The sequence below is a fragment of the Canis aureus genome, chromosome 14 (genome assembly GCF_053574225.1).
Source record: "Canis aureus isolate CA01 chromosome 14, VMU_Caureus_v.1.0, whole genome shotgun sequence".
Lineage (NCBI taxonomy): Eukaryota > Metazoa > Chordata > Mammalia > Carnivora > Canidae > Canis > Canis aureus.
The window spans coordinates 58,882,188-58,904,373 of NC_135624.1; the positions used below are offsets into that span (position 1 = coordinate 58,882,188).

The 22,186-nt window shown below is 34.6% G+C and overlaps 1 long non-coding RNA gene across 2 annotated transcripts in view; it reads left to right on the forward strand.

The window, feature by feature from the left end:
• LOC144283710 (uncharacterized) overlaps positions 1–22,186 on the forward strand; it is a 58,141-nt gene that overhangs the window by 34,824 nt on the left and 1,131 nt on the right. The window contains exons 2-3 of one of the 2 annotated variants that reach the window (XR_013352272.1): positions 8,831–8,886; positions 20,493–20,815. This is a non-coding gene — a long non-coding RNA (uncharacterized LOC144283710). Of the gene's footprint in view, positions 1–8,830; positions 8,887–20,492; positions 21,801–22,186 lie in introns of those variants that run through there. The other variant, XR_013352271.1, reaches the window with a different exon arrangement.

Consider the following 22,186-nt stretch of genomic DNA (forward strand, 5'->3'; position numbering starts at 1 on the left):
ACTAACTACAGCAGTTGAGATTGCAGCAGTAGGCTGTTCTGATCATTGGAGCCTGAAAGGCCTATGCACCACCATGAAAACAACATGCTTTCTCTGCAAAAAAAGGTTTTCTCTTCCTCTCTATAACCAGCTAAAACAGAATGCAATTAGGAGAGAGAAAAGAAATCTGAAGCTCAAACAAAAGCTGTATTGTTATGAAGTTTAAAGGTGAGTTTGTACAAATATCAAAAACTAATTAAGCAGAAGAGGTGATATTTAACTACTTTGAAACTTTGAAAAGGAAAAATTGATTTTTGTCTCATTGGATTAAATTACATTTTCATATTGATTGACACAAAGCGCTTCTGTTACTTCTCTTCCAGACAAGGTAAATACACTAGCTGCTATTTATTCATGAAACCTTGTCTTTCAAAATTTCAAAGAATGTTATTCTAGCATTTTATTATTAAACAAATATTTTGACAGGTGATGATATTTTAGAAGGTAAACAAAAATATACATCCATTCACTTCTACTATGTAATTTAGACCTAGAAAATACGACATAGAAGTGACGGAGTGCTTTCACGGGTCAATTCTATCTGTGTTTGATGTAGATTAAGATCAATGGAATCAGTAAAGCTTAATTAAAACTTTGACCATTTAATATTTTTGTCAGTCACCAAACTAAAATGTTAAGAACTGCAAGCTAGTAATCATTTCATTTGCTTCCCCCAAAGTTATCAAATGGCTAAGAACAAAAACACATAAGCCCTGTAAAGACATTAAATTACCAGAAAGTTAAGTTTTCTAAGAAAGTGGGGCAGAGAGGAGGAGCATAAGAATACAGAAAAAAATCTTATTCTGTGCACCAAAAAATGCTCTCCCCTCACAGAAACATACCAGTTTTAACTGATTTGTTTGTTTTGTTTTATATCTCAGTTTTGGAAAGTAAATGACATGATGCAATATTTGGAAATACAAAGGAGATTTAGGGAAACAATCAAAAGCTAATCTTGAAAAACCATATAATTTCTATGATCTTAGTTTTAATCTTTCATTGTGCTTATGGGAAATTTTAGCTAAAACAGCACAGAATGTTTTGGACAGTAGAGAGGATTTGTAGGGAGGATTTGTTCAATGAAATAAGATCTAGAGAAAAAATGGAGAACATTGAGAATAATATATATATGTATATATATATACATATATGTATATATATGTAATGAAAAAATGAGAGCTCTCTTATAGGGAATTTTATTACACTACTCAAACTAAAATCTCAAATAGTTATCCCTCTTACACTGAATGATATTTGAGATACTTAAAATCCTAAAAGCTAATACAATAACCTCCCTTATCTGTTGGGAATAAGTTCTGAGTTCCCCAGTAGGTGCCTAAAAACTAGTAGTTTGGCTAGTACTGAGCCATATTATGTATATAAATATATAATATATATATATATATATTATATTTTTTCCTGTATTTGCATACTTATGATAAAGTTTAACTTGTAAATTAGCCACAGTAAGTGATTCTTTTAAGGTTCCTGGACCCAATTCCAACATAGGGGTCCCCCATAAACAACAAGTAATTCTTGGACACCAGCACAGTGTCTGAGAATTCAACTCCATTCTGATACTATCTATTTGGAGAGAGCATGAGATTCCATAGGTTAAGGATTCAGATCTGGAAGATCACCCCTCTATTTCTACTTCAAAGGCCAGTCCCAGGCTATTTACTTCTACCAAGCAGCTAGAGATTATAGGTTTACAAGGCCTCATCCTTAGGTTGTTTTAATTTGCTAGAGTGGCTCATGGAACTCACAGAACTCAGGGAAACACTATGTTCGATTACTAATTTCGTAAGAGATATGATAAAAGCGGCAAATCAATAGCCAGATGAAGAGCTACACATAGGACAAACTGAGGGGAAGGGCATGGAGTTTCCATTGAGGAGTTGGGGGGAGGCCCTCTCCACGCATACCACTCTTCCAATCTCCCCAGGGTTGATGTGTTCACCAATCTGGAAATTCTAAATCCTGTCCTTTTGTGTTTTTACAGAGACTTCATTGTACAGTCATGATTAACACAGTCATTGGTCATTGTCCGCTTCAACCTCCAACCCCTCCCCAGTGGTCAGAGTAACCTTCATTGACATAACGAAAACACCTTTATTGCCCAACACTTAGGAAATTCCATAGATTTTGAGAGCTGTGAGTCAGAAATGGTAGACAAAAGACCAAATACATATGAGAAATATATATTTGGTCATCTGAATGACCAAATATATGTTTCCTATAAATCACAGGGATTAACAGTAATAACTAATAATAAATAGAACGATTATAACAGTATATTGCAATAAAAGTTATATGAATATGGTTTCTCACTCTCAAAATATCTTACTGTACTATATCACTCTTCATCTTGTGGTGACTTGAGAAGATAAAATGCTCCACGATGGGATGAAATGAAGTGGATGAGGTATGCATTGTGACAGGATGGAGCACAGCGTTAGGCTACTAATGACCTTCTGGCAATTGTCAGAAGGAGGATCATCTGCTTCTGGGTGAAGGATGACAGCAGGGCACTGAAACTTTGGAAAGTAAAACCACAGGTAAGGGGGGCAGACTTCTGTAAATGACTTTGTTACCAACTTGGATTCCTGGGCCTTCCAAGCAATGGAAATACACTGGGGCCAAGGAAATATTCTAGGCAAGAATTTTATTGGCGTTTATGCTCAAGCACAGAGAGGCAGCAACAAAGGAGATTATCCTTCAGGCTGACTCTGTGAACAAAAGTCAAGGAAAACTTTTAAAGAGGCTAAGGCAGGAAAGGAGTGACATCTAAGCATGTAGTGTGGGGAGAGACACAGAAAGTTGGGTTCACAGGCACTGTGGACAAGTATCCCTTTAAAAAGGGAAGGAGTTTGGAAGCAAACTGTCAGACTCCTCAGACCTGACTTCTTTATGTCAGACCACCTAAAAAAGGCAACTATCACTAAAAGCCCTGCCAGAATGATCCTGGAACAGAACTGAGATCCTTCACTGCTTGAACATAAGAAACAGTATGTGCTGAGAGCTGACCAGGACTTCAGACCAAGGCCTTATCTCAACTGTGGGACCACAGACTGACTTCCTGCACCTTCCTGTAATCCTGTATGTTGGGTGGCTTGTCTTCTGTCCTGCTTTGTGTGCTGTATAAGAAACCAAGTTTAATCACATGGTGAATTGTCATTGAGTTTGGAATCCTGAACCTGCTTTACAACTTCGCTTTATGATTGAATAGAGCTGACATTGTGGAAAGGCACAACGGGTTCATGGGCCTTCACAGCATGCTCATGACAATCTTCATCAGTCCCTCCTTTGGTAAGCATCCTGCTTCCATTCTTGCAGGGCATGCTACTCAGGAGGTGTGGTGTTTCAGCTATCAAGGAATGCTGGCTTTCACAGTCAGGATTGTGGGGACCCGTGTCCAGTCCCTGTTCTGTCTCTCCTTTATCCCTAACTTTCTTTCTGATCTCATCTCCCACCATCCTCTGCAATGGTTTATATTGCTCTTAACCACACTGTAAACCACGTTGATAGTCCTATATGAAATTTCACCACCCTCTGTGCTCTCTCTCACTTTACTTTTTCATACTTATTATCACTTTTTGCAATATAATATTTATTTGTTCATTTGTTTGTTTATTGTTACTCTTTCTTCCCCCATAAAAATGTCTGTCATCTCCATGAAAGCATATAGCCTGTTTTGTCAACTCTTCTATCCTAACACCTGAAGGAGTTTCAGTAAGTATTGGCAAATGAACGAATGTATCTCCTTACCTCCCTACAGAATCTTTAGTATAAAACAAACATTCATATTGGTGTCCCAAAATTGGATGTCCCTTGGGAATAAAATGAAGCTTTAGTAGCGCCTTAAATAAATGTAGGGCAGCATCAGCTCAGCCGCCTCAATGGTAATCACTGAACTAGTCAATTACCCTGGGAAAGCAGAAGAACAGCTCAAAGTGTTTATATTCTTGTACTGGGCAGGTAGAGGAAAAAGAAACTGAGAAATTCTGTGTACTCATTACTTATTAAAATGATGGCTATATACAATAAAAGAGTTTGGTTAAGTCCTATACTTTGGAAACCATATAATACTATTCAAGCATGTGGCTTTACGGTGATCTGATGTAACCGAAAGATAGAAACTAAGAGGACCAGATGGACTAATGTAGGAGAACTGTTCATCAAAAATTTCCTTTCTCTCTGGTACACTTTTATCAGATGTCGAAAAACAAATGATCCGAGGTAGGAAATGCCACATAGCATGTGGAATTCTCTCTACGTATATTCAGAGAGCAATCATTTCTGGCTCATTCCAGTCTATTCTAAAAACTCTACAAATTGACTAAGACCAATATTTAATTCCCGACTACCTTTGCTACTTTTCTTTAGGACTCTTAAAAAGTGTAATTTTTTCCAGGATAATTATAATAAATCTGGTCAATATTTTCCTAACTGTAGAAGAGCAAATTTGCTAGTGGAAATACAGAAGACTGAGGGAATTCGATTTTCTCCTTCAAGCCACTAAAATGTCTGTCATTCAGTAAGAATGAAATGAGAACAACTAAAAAGGAAAAAAAAAAAAGACACTTTGTTTAGGCCATTCCACTAAATCATTGGTTTTAAATAAAGTGCAAAAACGGTGGGCCTGGGTGGCTCAATTGGCTAAGTGGCTGCCTTCAGCTCAGGGTAGGATCCCAGGGTCCTGAGATCTAGGGAGCCCTATGTTCAGCTCCCTGCTCAGTGGGGAGTCTGCTTCTCCCTCTGCATATCCCCCTGCTCATGCTGTCTCTCACACTCAAATAAATAAGTAAAATCTTTCTTTAAAAATGCAAAAATGTCTAATTGCTCTAGACCATTAGATCTTAACTGGTATGGTATTTTAGAACAAATTTGAGAGAGCCCCTTAATTCACTTCTAAATCTAAAGCCTAAACCAAAGAAACTTTGACGTGTGAATTTTTCTATTTCTTATTCTATCCACATAGATAATAGCAAGATTTATCAATATCTAGTGCTTTAAACAGCATGTTGAATGTTGATTGAATGAGGAAAGTCAGTGCATGATTTAATGACTGCACATATTAAGAAAGGGATATATTTTAACCTGCATTCTACTTACATTGATAGGAACATTAAAAAGTTAAGAAATTGATGATATCTTTTTAGATGAAACATCAAAGATACAACACATGAAAGAAATAATTGATAAGCAGACTTTATTAAAATTAAAAACTTTTGCTCTGCCAAAGACAGTATCAAGAGAATGAAAGGTACGCCACAGGCTGGGAGAAAATATTTGCAAAAGACACATCAGATAGAGGCTGTTTGCAGAATATACAAAGAACTCTTAAGTATCAATAATAAAAATCAAACAACCGATTAAAAAATGGACCAAAGACCTTCCTACAGACACCTCACCAAAGAAGAAATATAGGAGGCAAATAAACACGAAAAGACACTTCATATTGTATGTTATTAAGGAAATACAAAATAAAACAAACAAAACAACAATGAGGTATCGCTATACACTTATTAGATTGGCCAGAATCTATAAACTGACAGCTTTGAATTCTAGCCAGGATGTGGAGCAACAAGAATTCACTGCTGGTGGAAATGCAAAATATTACAGTCATAGTTTGGCAGTTTCTTATAAACCTAAATATAGGGCAGCCCAGGTAGCTCAGTGGTTTAGCGCTGCCTTCAGCCCAGGGCATGGTCCTGGAGACTCAGGATCAAATCCCATGTCGGACTTCCTGCATGGAGCCTGCTTCTCCCTCTGCCTGTGTCTCTGCCTCTCTCTCTGTGTCTCTCATAAATAAATAAATAAAATCTAAAAGTAAAAAAAAAAAAAAACTAAATATACTCTTGCCATATGATCTGATAATCACATTTATTGGTTTTAAGCCAAAGGAGGTGAGATGACCACCCAAAACCTTGCACATAGATGTTTACAGTAGTTTTGTTCACAATTGTCCAAAGTTGGAAGCATCCTCGTTGTTCTTCAGCAGTTGGATGGATAAACTGTGGTACCTCCAGACCATAGAATATTACTCAGTACTGAAAAGAGATGAGCTATCAAGCCATGAAAAAACATATAGAAATCTTTAATGTATATGACTGAGTAAAAAACAGCCAATTTGAAAAAAACTACATACGACATGATTTCAACCACGTTTTATCTGGAAAAGGCAAAACTATGCAGACAACAAAAAGGTCACTGACTACCAGGGCTGAAATGATAAGGAGTGATGAATAGACAGAGCCCATTGGATTTTTAAGGCAATGAAAATACTCTGTATAATATCAGAATGCCATTTTGCATTTGTCCAAACCCTTAGAATGTACAACATCGAAAGTGAACTCTAAGGTAAACTATGGACTTCAGGTGACTTTAGTATGTCGGTGTAGGTTCATTCATCGCAAAAAAACACTTACCATTCTAGCTGATAATGGGGTAGGTCATGCATGTATAAGGTACGGGATATTTGGGAAATCTCTGTACCTTCCTCTCGATTTTGATGAAAACCTAAAACTGCTCTAAAACAAGAATAGTCTTTAAAAATATAAACTGAAATATGGTCTGAAAAAAAGCATTAAGAGAGCATTGGACTCATTTGAAAAACTGAAACTAAAACAAAAGTGAACATTTTGAATTTTATTGAATTTTATTGAGTTAAGTGAATAAAGAGATCTGACCTGATACTTCAACTGAGATCTCTAATATTTTTATAGGAGAACCTAAGTGCAAGTGGTTTTCAAATTTCAAGTTATCAAATTTCCATTATGATCATGTGTCATAAGAAAAAATTGAAAAATTTCAAGAGTGAACTGAATCAGTAATATTTCTTAAAAATGTGATCAATTGATCACATGTATAACTTATGAGGTAACACTTTCAAAAATGCTGACTTTTAGTCCAATTCTACTTCTCAATGTCCCTATTTTTTTTTAAGATTTATTTACCCATTTAGAGAGAGAGAGAGAGATACAGAGAGAGAGAGAGAGAGAGAGAGAGCACCAGCAGGAGGACAGAGGGAGTGAGAATCCCAAGCAGATTCCATGCTGAGCATAGAGCCAGACTGAGGTGGGGCTCAATCTTACCACCCTGAGATCAGAAGTTGGACAGTCAACCAACTGTGCCACCCAGATGTCCCATGATGTCTCTGTTTATGTTAAAGGAACAGAAGTAAAACTATACTTCATAGTCCATAAAATTTAGCATGTACATCAATAAAGTATGGCACTCATTAATTTTTTCTCACAGTACCAATGGACTGCCTAAAAAAGATGAAGTAAAAACAATAAGTGCCAGAGGAAGATCATTCCTGTTTATGAAGTTCCTGGAAAGTAAGTTATTTACACAGTAAATGACTATAGAATGGTCATCTTAACTACACAGAGAGTTAAGGATCTCATTACCCCCATTTTGAGACTTCTACATTTATATTTACAGAGTTGTCTCAGGAGTTGGAATTAATAAGAAAACAAAGTGCTTTGATTTGTTTTGCATATCTCAGACTTGAATACAAAAGCTAAACAGATCTGTCAAAAAATCTAAACTCAATAGTCATTAGGGCTCTTTGATAATTTAGTGCCTTCCATAAGATAGTATAATGGGTCTACTAATAAATAGGTAAAAGAAAAATGTGAAAAGCATCTAATTATGATCAAAATTAGCCTTATATAAATCTCCCATTATCTAATATCAGTAAGAGAAGAGGAAATTTGGAATGAAAACAGTTTTAGGGATCCCTGGGTGGCGCAGCAGTTTAGCGCCTGCCTTTGGCCCAGGGCGTGATCCTGGAGACCCGGGATCGAATCCCACATCGGGCTCCCGGTGCATGGAGCCTGCTTCTCCCTCTGCCTGTGTCTCTGCCTCTCTCTCTCTCTCTCTCTCACTGTGTGCCTATCATAAATAAATAAAATTTAAAAAAAAATAAAAAGAAAAAAAAAGAAAACAGTTTTATGTAAATCACCAAAGGGTATTGTGAAACTTTATGACTTGAGGCATTTCTCTCAGTAAAAGGAGTAGCATATCATACTGATTTTTTGATTGAGCTATTTGACAGGCTAGATGGCAAGTCACAGCTGAAAAGACAGCTGGTGTTAGGCATTATCCATCATTCATATGACAAAAAATATTGTGAGCTTAACTTTGCAATGCTCAAGCACATGCTGATCAGGTTCTGTATCTAACACTGTATCAGAAAATAGAAGAGGGTGTTTTCATGGAATAAAATAGTGTATGTCCACATCACAGATGGGATACTTTGAGTTAGATTGTCAGAATCAAGCTTTCTTCAATGACTTGACTAATGTTGACAACCAATCGAATAATTCAGCCACTATTTAATATGAATGAGGATATAATATTGAGATATCCAATTTAATTGATTTAATTAGCATGATGATTGTCAATTTTTCACCACAGTTTGTTACTTTATGTGGCAATGATGACTCTATGAACACTAATTTCTGAATCATGAAAATGAAAACATGTATAAAAAAGAGAGTTGTTGATATGTAATACCATTTTTACTAAAATTGATAATCATTTTTTTACACTTTCCTTGAGTTTTAATATTATATTCACTGATTAATTTTCTTCCTTTATTTCTAACAGATGTCAGAATGCAGAGAATATTTTAGGAAAAAAAATATTTTAAGGACTGTTAGGTATTTTTACCTAGAATAGAATGAAATCAGATCTATAACAGATACGAATGTTGTTTATAAAGTAAATTTAAAACAAAAAAAATGCGGTGTATTATGTTTTTTTTCTTTTCTTTCTGCAGGTTACCCTTAATGCAGTTTTCAAGCACAAAAAAAGAGAAAAACAATTGACGGCCTTGTAAGTTGAGTTTTTTATAGATAGATAAGAAGCTGTCATGGATTGTCATATATTGTCAAAACTTAGAAAAAATAGAACCTTTTTTATGCCAGATGTGGTGATATAATTTGAATCACATATGGAAAAAAGGTAGTATGTAACATTTCAGTGGAAAAAAAAAAGCATTCATTTTGTAACTGAACTTTATTCACATTTTAGTCAATATTTAATACACTACTACTTGACATTAATTATAAATCTTTTCGTTATTTAAAAGCACTTGCAATCAATACATCTATACTTAGTATGTAAATATTATTGTTTACAAGTCTAAAGAGACTACCACTTAAGTGTGCAGATTAGATGATTGACAAATGTATGTAACTATGACAGAGAAATTAATATTTTTATAATTAGTAAGACTATGATAACACTAATTTCCAATTCCTAGGAATTGCTAGTGCACATTCAAAACATGGGTATTTGTGGTTGAATTATAGTTAGTTTTAGAGACTGTTAAATTAATCAAATCTATTTTTACACTAGAAGTCTGGGAGGTTTTGAAATAATATTAGAAATTGTTATTTAATTGTAACAGTCTTTATATTTCTTTCTTTCCTACAGTCTTAATATTTGCAATTCGCTTGTTTCATTTTCATGTGCATGGAGACAGTGTTCCCCTCTAATGAAAGTATCAGAGAACCAGTTTTGGGGCCTGTAGACAGATGTCAAAGTTCATTTGGACTGAAATGTGCACAGACCTCATTAATGACATCCTAATGAATTTTAGTGTGATGCAATTTCCTCTAGGCAAGCTGCACAACAGTAAAAGGGTTTTGGGAATCCTGAAAGACACATCCTTCATCTCACTGAATTCCACTTCTGTACTATATGAAACCTTATTGTTATTTTTTAATTCCTTTTCACTCTTCATAGACATCAGAAATGAGTAAAACATTCCAGTAATAAATGTGGCTTAACAATCAATAGTATTTATCTTAAATTATTCTACCAGTTGTTTGCTTAAAGTGTTATTCCTCTTTTGTAGTTGCTGTTTTTATTATTGTTGTTGAACTCATAAATTCCTTGCATTTCTTCTGTCATTATCAAACTGCACTAATTGAGTCTCAAAATTATAACACCTTGGAACTAAAGAGAGAAATAATTAATGAGGTTTTTAACTTCTTTAAAAGATTTTATTTATTTATTTATTTATTTATTTATTTATTTATTTGAGACACAGACAGAGGCAGAGACATAGGCAGAGGGAAAAGCAGGCTCCGTGTGGGGAACCTGATGTGGGACTCAAACCCAGGACACTGGGATCAGGACCCGTGCTAAAGTCAGATGCTCAACTACTGAGCCATCCAGGTGCCCTGAAGTTTTTAACTTTCAAAATAATTTTAAATTAGTTTTAACTTAGAGAAAAGTAGTAGCAAGCATAGGACAAAGAATTCCTGAATACTTTTCAAGATTTACTTGTAAATACTTTGCTGTGAATTATTCTCAATCTATCGCTCTTTCTCTTCTCCCATATTATGTGCCCATGCACATATGTGTACGTATAGATACATATGTAAATTTTACCATTATTTTCAGAACCACTTGATAATAACTTGCAAACATCAGGACACTTTTTGTTTAAATATGTCAATATATATCCTATGATAAAAACAGGAAATTTGACATTGCTGCAATGCTATTATCCAACCTACAACTTTACTCATATTTTGCCAAATCTCCCCAAGAGTTTCCTCTTAGAATTTTTCTGGTCCAAGATCACACATCTCATTTTCTTTTCATGTCTCTTTTGTTTGCTTTAATCTGGGCTAATTCATCTATAAGTTTTTGTCTTTCAAAACTTTGATATTTTGAAGACCATAGGCCATTTATTTGCTTAATGTCCTTTAGTCTTTATCATTTAGTTTAGAACATGCATTTTGGACAATGATATTATCTAAGTTCTCCTTCTTTAGTGCAACATATCAAGAGGCAGATATCAGTTTGTCCCATATTAGTGATGTAAAATTTGATCATTCGTTTAAGTAGTAACCTTCAGATCACTCTATTGTTAATTGTGTAACAAGTAAGAAATAGGAATGAAGTTCTACTTTATGACAAAGTGAATATCTTGTTCAGCATCAAAATCTCATCCTTAAGTTTTAACATCCATTCTTCCATAATTCATTGTTTTGGGTGTTGCATAGTGATGATTATTCCCTTTACCTTTGTTAATATTTTACTGTAGGGAAGATATTTCCCTTCATTCCTATGTTTGTTTTTTTTTTAATTTGGTATGGAGGACTCAAGGAATATTTGATGGATCGTAATCCATTACAATAATGTTGATTTCCAAATTATTTTGGTTCATTCCCAAATTATTCTGTTAGTAGATGTAAACCCATTTAAGCTAGCTTCCTTGAATTTTTGACACATTCTTATATATTTTTTTTAGTGCATCCTGACTTTTGGCCATAAAAAGAAAATCTAAATGTATGTATGGACTTTTTCTGCCATAGCCCTGGAATTACCACTTTCTCTAGGAATCATGATTCTATTTATTGGAGAATGCTACTTAGAAATTAAAATTATTTCAAATTAATCTAATTTTAAAACTACAATGAGATACCACCTCACACCTATCAGAATGGCTGAAATTAACAACACAGCAAATAACAGATATTCATGAGTATGTGGGGGAAAAGGGAACCCTCTTGCAGTGTTGGTGGGAATGCAAACTGGCGCAGCCACTCTGGAAAGCAGTATGGAGTTTCCTCAAAAACTTAAAAATAGAACTATCTTATGATCCAACAATTGTACTGATAGGTGTTTACCCGAAGGAAACATAAATCCTGATTTGAGGAGTTACATACATCTGAATGTTTATAGCAGCATTATCGACAATAGCCAAATTATGGAAAGATCCTAAGTATCCATTAACTGATGAATGGATGAAGAAGATATATGTATATACGGCTGAGTTTCTCTCTCTCTGTCTGTCTCTTTCTACATATAGAGACAGAGAGAGAGACAGAGAGACAGAGAAAGAAACAGAGAATGAAATCAATGAAATCATGCCATTTGCAATGACATGCAGTGTCATGAGTGAATAATAAATTTTATTGAGTTAAGTCGTTAAGAATTGTGAGTTTATCTATTATGTCAACATATCCAGGAGTATCCTGGCTAATACAGAAATAGCTATCAGGCTAAGGGTGCTGTTTTTACTAAAGCCTAAAACACTTAGCATTAGTTTAGCATTTCGGCAGTGGGTGCCTAAGAAATAAATACCAGAGGCTAGAAACTTTATGATCCGTGTTATACAATGGCAAAACATTTGCTGAAACTGTCATCTACAATAATTTCAGAGACAGAAAAATGTGCTTGCTTGCCTGACAGCTCTAAGAGAAGAGTTAGAAAATAGAAATTTTAAGTACTGTGTGTTGGCTACTAAAGTTTATTACTCACTCATGGCACTGTCCAAATAACAGTCATTTGCTCTCCACTCCCACTTCAAACATCCCTTCTGAAATTGATGACAAGCAGATCTGAGTACCTCATTATGGTCTTTCTGTGATCTTGCATTTCTTCTCTTCCAGAATTATGAATAAGATAGAGAGAGAAGAAATAGATTATATGGAGTCTTTCAGAGTCTAGCTTAAGGATTGGAGCACACCATTTCCTTTAATATCTCATTGAATAGAATTCTTCACATAAAAATATTTAGCAAGAGTGTGGGGAATATAGTGTTTAGGTATTTCCAAGAGAAAAGGAAAAACCGCTTGGTGAATAGGTATCATAGGTTTCTGTTACATAAAAGTAAGGGAAAATATACTTTAAAATCTGAGTATTTTAAACAGGAGAGCATTGCAAAGGAGAGATTTAAGATGGAAGAAACTAGAAATGACATCTGTTTGTGCCATTATACATATCTAGATAAAAAAAGAAATAAAGTTGAAATATGGAGAGTAAATACCAGGTATCAGAAATATCATCGAAGGATAATTATTATCTTAGAAGACTGAATGAAAAATGATGGAATTAGAAATACATTTTCAGATTTCTCACTTTGAAGACAAGGTGAGTAGTTTGCCATGGCCATATATATAATATTTTTTATTTATATATTAGTGAAAGCCTGAAAAATGGATGAAATCTACTTACTCTTTTTTCATTTATTTATTCATCAAATATATACTTAGCGTTGAGTTCCAGGTATGATACATGATACAAAAGATTAAAAAATACAAGAAACCGAATCCCCAACATGTAGAATCTCATCTCTACTATTACAATAACAATTGTTTAAAAATTAAAATCCAATATGATAAATAAACCTAGAAAGGCATTATTATTGCATTAACACTGGATGATTATACATCAGATTATTCTTAACGTTGGTTTTCACTATGAGATGATTATACATGGGTTTGATTTTTTTAAATTTATGTCTTCTATTATTTAAAGCTTATTTTTTTAAGATTTTATTTATTTATTCATGAGAGACACACAGAGAGAGGCAGAGACACAGGCAGAGGGAGAAGCAGGCTCCATGCAGGGAGCTCCATGTGGGACTTGATCCCGGGACTCCAGGATCACGCCCTGGACTGAAGGCAGGTGCTTAACCACTGAGCAACCCGGGCTGCCCAGTTTATGTCTTCTAAATTAACAACAGTGAAATATGTAACAAAATAAAGGCATCTGATAAAGTCAAATGGAGTTATTCGATTGCTGAGTACTTTGGGGTAACTTTAATTTTTTTTCTGACATTTTTCATGCAATAGAAACTAAGAGTAAAGAGATTTTTTTTTTTCAAAGACAATTCAAGCAGTAAAGCTTACCAGATATAAAGCAAGGACCCTAGGAAACTCCAAGATTTATGAGTAGGAAAAAGAGATAAAGAAGGTGGAATCTACAAAAGTGGTCAACAATTATATGTCCATTGATTGACTTTTGAAAGAACTGCACTCTAGTGAAACATAGACTAATCAGCTGAGGCCTAAGCTGAAAATGAGAAAGAGTTGCAGTTCATAAAGATTACTCAATTTGGTGGAAAAAATTAAATACATATGTAACTGTTTTTTTTATTGCAATGAATACTTAAAACAGGTAATGGTATAGGTAATGCATTTGCTTACTTATAACTTTTGTAATATAATATTCTGTTATTAAACATTACATAACATATTTTTGTGAAACAGTGTTAATCATTGTAAAATAATTAATGTTTTCATTAAAATTGTCCTGCATTCTTATTGTTGTTATTATTGATTTGCTGCTACTTTCTCAGCTTATAAACGAAGGTTATAAATTCCTTTGTTAATTCTAATTCAGCTTCTCTTAAATGAAGACATTCATTTTAAGGACTTTCAAGCACTTTTGACAATCTATGGAATAAAACTCTAAACTTCTAATCTGTAGCCTTTCCTTCTTTTGATCTCCCTAATGGAAAACCATGATGTATGTCACTGACACTCTGAAACTTATCAGAGTAAAATAGGGCAAAACACCTTCCCTATCAAATTAATGGTGTGCACTACACTGACATTGAGACAAGGTGTCTCTCAACAGATTCCTTATGTTTTCTTTCCACATCGAGGAGTTTATTTAGCAGATAAAAACCTGCCACAAAGTGTTAGTAAAAGAACAGTACACAAGAAACTCTGAAGAGGAGAAAATACTCTCAGATCATAGTGCTAGTATTCCATAAAAAGTATTTCCCTTTATAATTGAGAAGGAGTCAAATGCTTGAAAATAACTGAGCACACACTATAAGAGCCTTTCTTTAACAGTCAGAAAGATAGTAAGAAAGTAAATTGTAGGGATGCCTGGCTGGCTTGGTTGGCAGATCATGTGACTTGATCTTGGGGTCATTAGTTCAAGCCCCATATTGAGTGTAGACATTACTTTAAAAAAAAAAGAAAAAAGAAAGTGAATTCTAGTGAGTCTGGATTTGTCTTTGAAATAAATTTCTCTGATATAAAGAACAAAAAATTTATTGTTAAATAATTTATTATACAAAATGGAAGTTCACTAAATGGCTCAATCAACTCTATAATATGTTGCCTACTTTATTTTTTAGTTTTAATTTTGATTCCTATCATAAACCACCCTAAATTATATTTATTTTTCAGGAATTTTTATAAGGATATCTAATTTACTGATTAAAACCATAAAGTTAATTTTTTCTCTAATCCATTGAATAACAAATTAAGGTTTATATAAAATGTCATCAATTTTAGCCCATTTTAGTTTTATCATAAGTCATAAATTGAGCTTTTTATCTGATATAAAAGAGGAACTATATATTTTATGATTTAATGTGATAAATACAACCATTAATGAAACACTCAAAAGTAGTTTATTAGAAATTAAATTTGTGCTCTAACTTATCAGATTATATTGATAGAATGATTATTTTTTTAAAGATTTTGTTTATTTACTCATGAGAGACACACAGAGAGCGGCAGAGACATAGGTAGAGGGAGAAGCAGCCCGTGTGGGACTTGATCCCAGTACCACCAGGATTGCAACTTGAACCAAAGGCAGAAGCTCAACTATTGAGCCACCCAGGTGCTCCTGATAGTGTGATTTTTAAAGTCATCCCAGTTCCAGAATATGATTTATGAGTTAATTTACATACATCCTTAATACCAAGAAACAATACTTAATCCTCTGATCTCTACAAGGGCTATTGCATTTCCCATATAAAATTTATAGATTGGGGGGCGGGGAGGGTTGCCTGGATGTCTCAGTCAACTGAGCATGCAAATCTTGATCTCAGCTCAGGTCTTGATCTCAGGGTCATGAGTTCAAGTCCCATGTTGGGCACTACAAAAAGCAAAAGAGATTTCTATCCTCTACTAGATATCAGAAAGGGAGGGGTGTCAGAATGGAAAAGCTACAGTTATTGGAGCTGGTAAAACAGTAAAGTACAACTTTTTTGTACTAGTACTAAAGTAAAGCAATACTTTAAGCAAGCAAGTTGGACTCTCAATTAGTGTAAAAAATAGTGTCCTTCAAGAAATGGAAATTGAAAAAAACATTTAAAAAATTAATCAAGCATGATGGCCTTTTTTTCCCCAATTGCAAACCCTCCCTCAAAAATTCATAAGTGTTGTACTCAGGTTTTTCATTTATTACCAATATCATTTATAGTAGTTATACAAAGGTTATGTCCATGGAAACACCTTTCTGTGTTTTTTGGTCATTCATGCTGATCTACTTTTGGTAACCTTTTGGCAAGAGTCTGGGTCATTCTATGTGAAGAATGACTTACAAAAAAGCATACTATTTAAAAAATAATTACTCTAAACCTAATGCCCATTTTTAGTTCTCCTAGTCTTGTAGAGACATTGAAGTCAGTAAAACAAAAAACACATTTTGGTCAACAAAGTGAAACATCCAGGCCTATCAGACCACTGAAGACCATATCCCACATCTAATCAATGTGTATTTGTGTATAATTCTCACTGAATGACTGTTAACATTTATTCCATGGAAAATTATTGCTTGTATGTACAAGGGAAGGATTACAGCATAAGGCAGTCAGATGTCTTGAGTTAACGCTCTTGCTCCGCCATTAGTAGTTGTGTAGTCTTGGATAATTTATCTTTTTCGTGCCTGCTACTCAATTTCTAAAATAGAGATTACAGCAATGCCTAATTCACTGAGTTCTTTTTTTTAATAAATTTATTTTTTATTGGTGTTCAATTTGTCAAAATACAGAATAACACCCAGTGCTCATCTCGTCAAGTGCCCACTTCAGTGCCCACCACCCAGTCACCCTCCCCCCCCGCCCTCCTCCCCTTCCACAACCCCTAGTTCGTTTCCCAGAGTTAGGAGTCTTTATGTTCTGTCTCCCTTTCTGATATTTCCCACTTATTTTTTCTCCTTTCCCTTTTATTCCCTTTCACTATTTTTTATATTCCCCAAATGGATAATTTATCTTTTTCATGCCTGCTACTCAATTTCTAAGATAGAGATTACAGCAATGCCTAATTCAATGAGTTCTTTTGAAGATTAACTGAAATAATATAAGTAGACTCTTAAAACTATTCCAAAGTTCAAAATAAGCATGCAGCAGATACTGTGGTATAATGTTAACTATTTATCATAATTACAGAGTAAAATTTGTCTTTTTTTTAAGATTTTATTTATTGATTGATTTATTTATGACAGACACACACACACAGGGAGAGATAGAGAGAGAGAGAGAGAGAGGCAGAGACACAGGCAGAGAGATAGGCAGAGAGAGAGAAGCAGGCTCCATGCAGGGAGCCCGACGTGGGACTCGATCCCTGGTCTCCAGGATCACACTCTGGGCTGAAGGCGGCACCAAACTGCTGGGCCACCGGGGTTGCCCTAGAATTTGTCTTTATGGTGAGATCTTCATTTGCCTACACAGTACTGTTTATAAATCACAAATTTGCCTTTATTCTCTTAGATAAGAAAGAGAAATTTGTAGGAGGATCCTTGGAAGAATTAAAATTGTCTTGTTTTGCTTTGTTTTTGATTGTCCTAGAAGAGCCAAAGTGTTCAGAAGATAAGTGTTTCTGGGGATTGAAGAAAAATTTATCTAGATCCAATGACCTAAGGGATCCAAATGAAGTTGTAGCAGACTTTTGGATCTACCATAAGGTTAATTCATGAGATTAAAAAGGGAATGCCATGGACCTTAAAATCAGGTTAGTTACGATAGTATCAAAATCTTTATAAATGGAATGTTTGCAAAATTTTCACATTTTCCTTATTTTAACTTTTCTATCACTATATAATTAAGTCAAAATCTTAGCTTATTTTGTCTTACAAGTTAATTTTTAGTTTTGTTTGAATTATGAAATTGCTTTAGCTATGCTTAAAACGAAACAACAAAATAGATTTTACACCCTTTTACTTTTAAAAAATACTTTATTATTTATGGCATTATTGACATATAATCTACTCTTTTAAAGTACAACTCAGATTTTAGTATATTCACAGTTGTGTAAATATCACTAATATATGATTTTTAAAGATTATTATCATCACAAAAAGAAACTTCATACCAGTTAGTAGTCACTGCCCATTTTACTCTCCCTTCACCCCTGGAAACCACTAGTCTACTTTCTGTTTTTATGGTTTTGCATATTCTGGACTTGTCACATAAGTGGAATCATAAAATGTGGTCTTTCATGACTAGCTTCTTTTACTTAGCACAATGGCTTCAAAGCTCATCCAATATTATAACATGCATCAGTACCTCATTCTTTTTTATTGCTCAATAATATTCTTTTGCATGACTTTTCTTTGTTTATTTATTGTTTACCCATTCATCATTCCATAGTCATTTGTTTTGTCTTATTTTTGGACACTATGACTAGTGCTGCTCTGAATATTCATGTACAAGTGTTGACCTATGTTTTCACTTCTCTTTGATCTATACCTAAGAGTGGAATTGCTGAGTCTCATGTTAACTATGTTTAACATTGTGAGGAAGGATAGTTTTCCACTGTGGCTACAGCATACTTTACCAGCAGCAGTTTACAAGGATTCCAATTTCTCAACATTCTTGCCAACATTTATTACTATATGTCTTTTTGGTTACAGCTTTCCAAGTGTATATAAAATGGTATCTCATTGTGGTTTTCATTTGCATTCATCTAATAAGTAATGAAGCTGAACATCTTTTCATGTGCTTATTGATCTTTCATATATCTCCTTTGGAGAAAATGTCTATTGAAAACATTTGCTCATTTTTAAATTGGGTTATCTGTGTTTTAATTGTTGATTTGTAGTATCCTCCTCACTAACAATTTTAATTGGTGTTGGGAGGAACAAGTTTGGTACTAATAATGGAAGTGAAGTAAGAAATCATCTGTGAAGAAAAAGTAAAGTAACTACTACATATTTGACAAATAAATGTGGATAGGAATTAATTTTTTCAACATTTATGGACTACCTTCTAGTTCCGAGATATTGATATAGGCACTCAGCTGACAGTTGTAATTTGCCTTGCAGATCTTATACTGTAGACAAATAAGGAAATCAATTATTGGTATCTCATCTGTTACTGATAAGCACCTAGAAATAAACAAACAAAAAAGTTGTCATGAGAAGGAATATCTGAGTGAGCAGGGAAACTTTTTCTGATGAAATGGCACAGGCCTAGGACCTTAAAATAGCAGCCTTCAAAGGAGCCAACAGAGATGATTGTAGGCAATGGCAACAGTAAGAAAAGACATCAGGACAACAAAATGGTTGCGAGTTTGGGAAGAAAAATAAGAAGGCCAATGTAGCTGGAGTTTAGAGGGAAGTAAAGAAGTTAGGGATGTCTGGGTGGCTCAGTGTCTGGGCATGTGTCTTTGGCTCAGGACATGATCCCGGGGTCCTGGTATTGAATCATTCTTCAGGTTCCCTCACGGAGTCCGCTTCTCCCTCTACCTGTGTCTCTACCTATCTTTCTGTGTCTCTCATGAATAGATAAATAAAATCTTTTAAAAAGAAGTTTTAAAAAATGGTGGTAGAAGACCACATAGCACCTTGTGTGCTATGGTTAGAAATTTAGATTTTCTTCTAAATGTCATGAGAAACTATTAAAAGATTTTAAACAGGAGAGCAAAAGATTTAATTTTCTTTGTAATAAGATCATGTATTTGGTAAATGGTAATGGGAAGACAAAAGTAGAAGCATAGAGGTTGTGTAGGAGATTATATAGCAGTCAGGAGAGAAGATGTTGCCTTGAACTCTGGTGGTGATCACTGTGATGTAACAGTGTGGACAGATTTGGAAGCTATTTTGGAAATAGAGCTAATGGCATTGTTGGACTGGCTGATGAGGAGATTATGAGAATAGTGAAGAAAATGGCAGAATTCTTTCTAGTTGATTTCAATTTTTATGGCTTATAAAACTTCTATCTTTATAAAAAATATATTTTTTAATCTGGGTGAATCCCTACTCGTGCTATTTACTTAATCAGGAAAAGAAAGATCATTATTGTTGATAAATAGTAAGGAAAGTGATTTTCTTCTATGAAACATTTTTTTGACACAATCTTTCAATAAAAAGCCCAACAGGAATTCCAATTGGAAGCCTAGGGATATACAGTCTAGGTAAAAATATTCTAGGCTGGGCACTGGGTGGCTCAGTCAGTTACAGGTCTGCCTTCAGCTCAGGTCATGATCCCACGGTTCTGGGATCCAGCCCCACATCAGGCACCCTGCTCAGAGGGGCGTTTGTTTCTTCCTGTGTCTCTGCCCCTCCCCTTGCTCACCGCTTTCTTTCCCTCTCTCTCTGTCAAATAAATATATAAAATCTCAAAAACACAGATTCTAGTCTGGAATCTTGGAGAAATTTTGACTTTGCAGTTCTTTTATGCCTCCAACCAACTATAGTTTACCCAAGAAAGTAAAGATGATTTTACCTTAGAACATGTGATATTCAGCAAGACTGTGTAAATGCTTGCATAAATAATAATTAAGAATTAGTCAGCAGCCAGGTTGATGTGTAGATTCTATTTCTGTAATCACTAGATGTTAAGGTACCTTGACTGGTTTTCTATCAAGACTACTACTGGAGAAAGAGCACAATGAAAGACTAAGGACAAGGATGTACTGATGTCCCTTAACCCTTCTTTTCTTTGACAACAGCTAATCTAACAAATATCAACAACCAAGTTCAGATTGTCCCAGATGTCCTGAAGTAGCTAACCTCAGGAGAACCTACGTTTACTTGATTTTCATCATTCTCCTTGCTTGCTCGTGACTAGAAGAGAAATTTTATCATGTCAAAGTGTCAGAAATATTCTACAATGATTGCTGCAATCACTGGAAAAAAGAACTCTGGAACCTTGACTACTTTATCATCACACCAGCCACTGAACTCTTTTTTCTTGGATATATTCCTGGTGACAAATACTTAAAACGTCATTTAATGATAGGAAGCAGGTTGTGCAACATTTGTACTGCATCTGGTAAATCTGCCCTAAACTGGAGCATGCGTTTGCTGATGTGTAGAAAGTGTGACCATTTTAACAAGTATCCTTTTATTAAAATTAGTTAGGTTCCTCAAGATTGTTTATTATTTTCCTATCAAATCTGTGAGAAGTAGAGCAAATCCCCATAGTCTGAATGGGGGGGGGGAGTTGATTAAATATAATATTTAGATCTAATCCTGAAACAGGTGGATCATAAATAGAGTATGGAATATTCAGAATAAAAGAGGGGAATTATACATGAGATTTGGTTCAAGTATTCTGGCATCGTATTCTAATCCTACCCTACCCATGTGGTTTGATTAAATGACTGAATTTACCTAAATTGCCATTAAGCAATCTGCTTGATATATCATGATAGTTCTTTATTCTTCCTCAGATACTTTTACCCATTATGAATACTATAGACATCCCAGGTCTTATTTCTGGGTTGACCAGAGTTGAACTGAATTGTTATCAGGCCACTTGTTCAAAAACAGTTATTCAAGTATTTAAAAAAAAAAAAGATGAAAAAATAGGAAAATAGAAAGTTAGTTCTGTTTTCCTTCATACATGTTTTTATGTCCAGTTTATTTTACAAGTTTGATCCCCAGAAGTATAGTTTATTGGCCAGTACTTTTTTATCCTAAGCCATGGAAGCTAGGCAGTAAATACCTTAAGCCAAAAAAATATATATAATCTGTGTGTTTGAGGCTAGACTGTGTGACTGGGGCTTAGTGGTTCACCTAAATAAATTGCAGGAAAGGCAGTTGCCTGATATTCAAAAACTTGAATACCATCAGGATTCTATCTTCTGACCTTGTTTCTTTCTATACATTGGTTCTATTCACTTCTATTATAGTTTGATCTATGATCATAAGGAAAAATGAGATGAAAATGTAACAAGGGTGAGAGGAGCACATATGGCTATGGGAAATTTAACTACTACAATCCCACTATTTAATTATTAAAACTGAAGAAGTTATTTCTCTCAGCTCTACTTCAAAACAATCCTGAAATAGGATTTTAATTCACCCAGCTTGTTTGCAGCCCTTAGACCAATCTGGATGGCAAATGATTGCAATATCAAGATTGGATTTCCTTGGATCATGTTCCTACAAATTATACCACATTATAGGATGTGGAGAAAATGAATCATATAGGAAGATCTCAGCTCCCACTTGACAAAAGTAATAAAATAGGGTAAAGATAGTTTCTGCAAAAAAAGAGAAACTGGAGTTTCTGATACATAGGTCATTACTAGAGCTGCTATACTGTTACTAGAGCAATTAGAGTAACAAATATGCAGTACCCAAAGTGCTGGCTACTGGCAATAGTGAAGAAAACTCATAGAAGTTGAGTGCTTCAGGA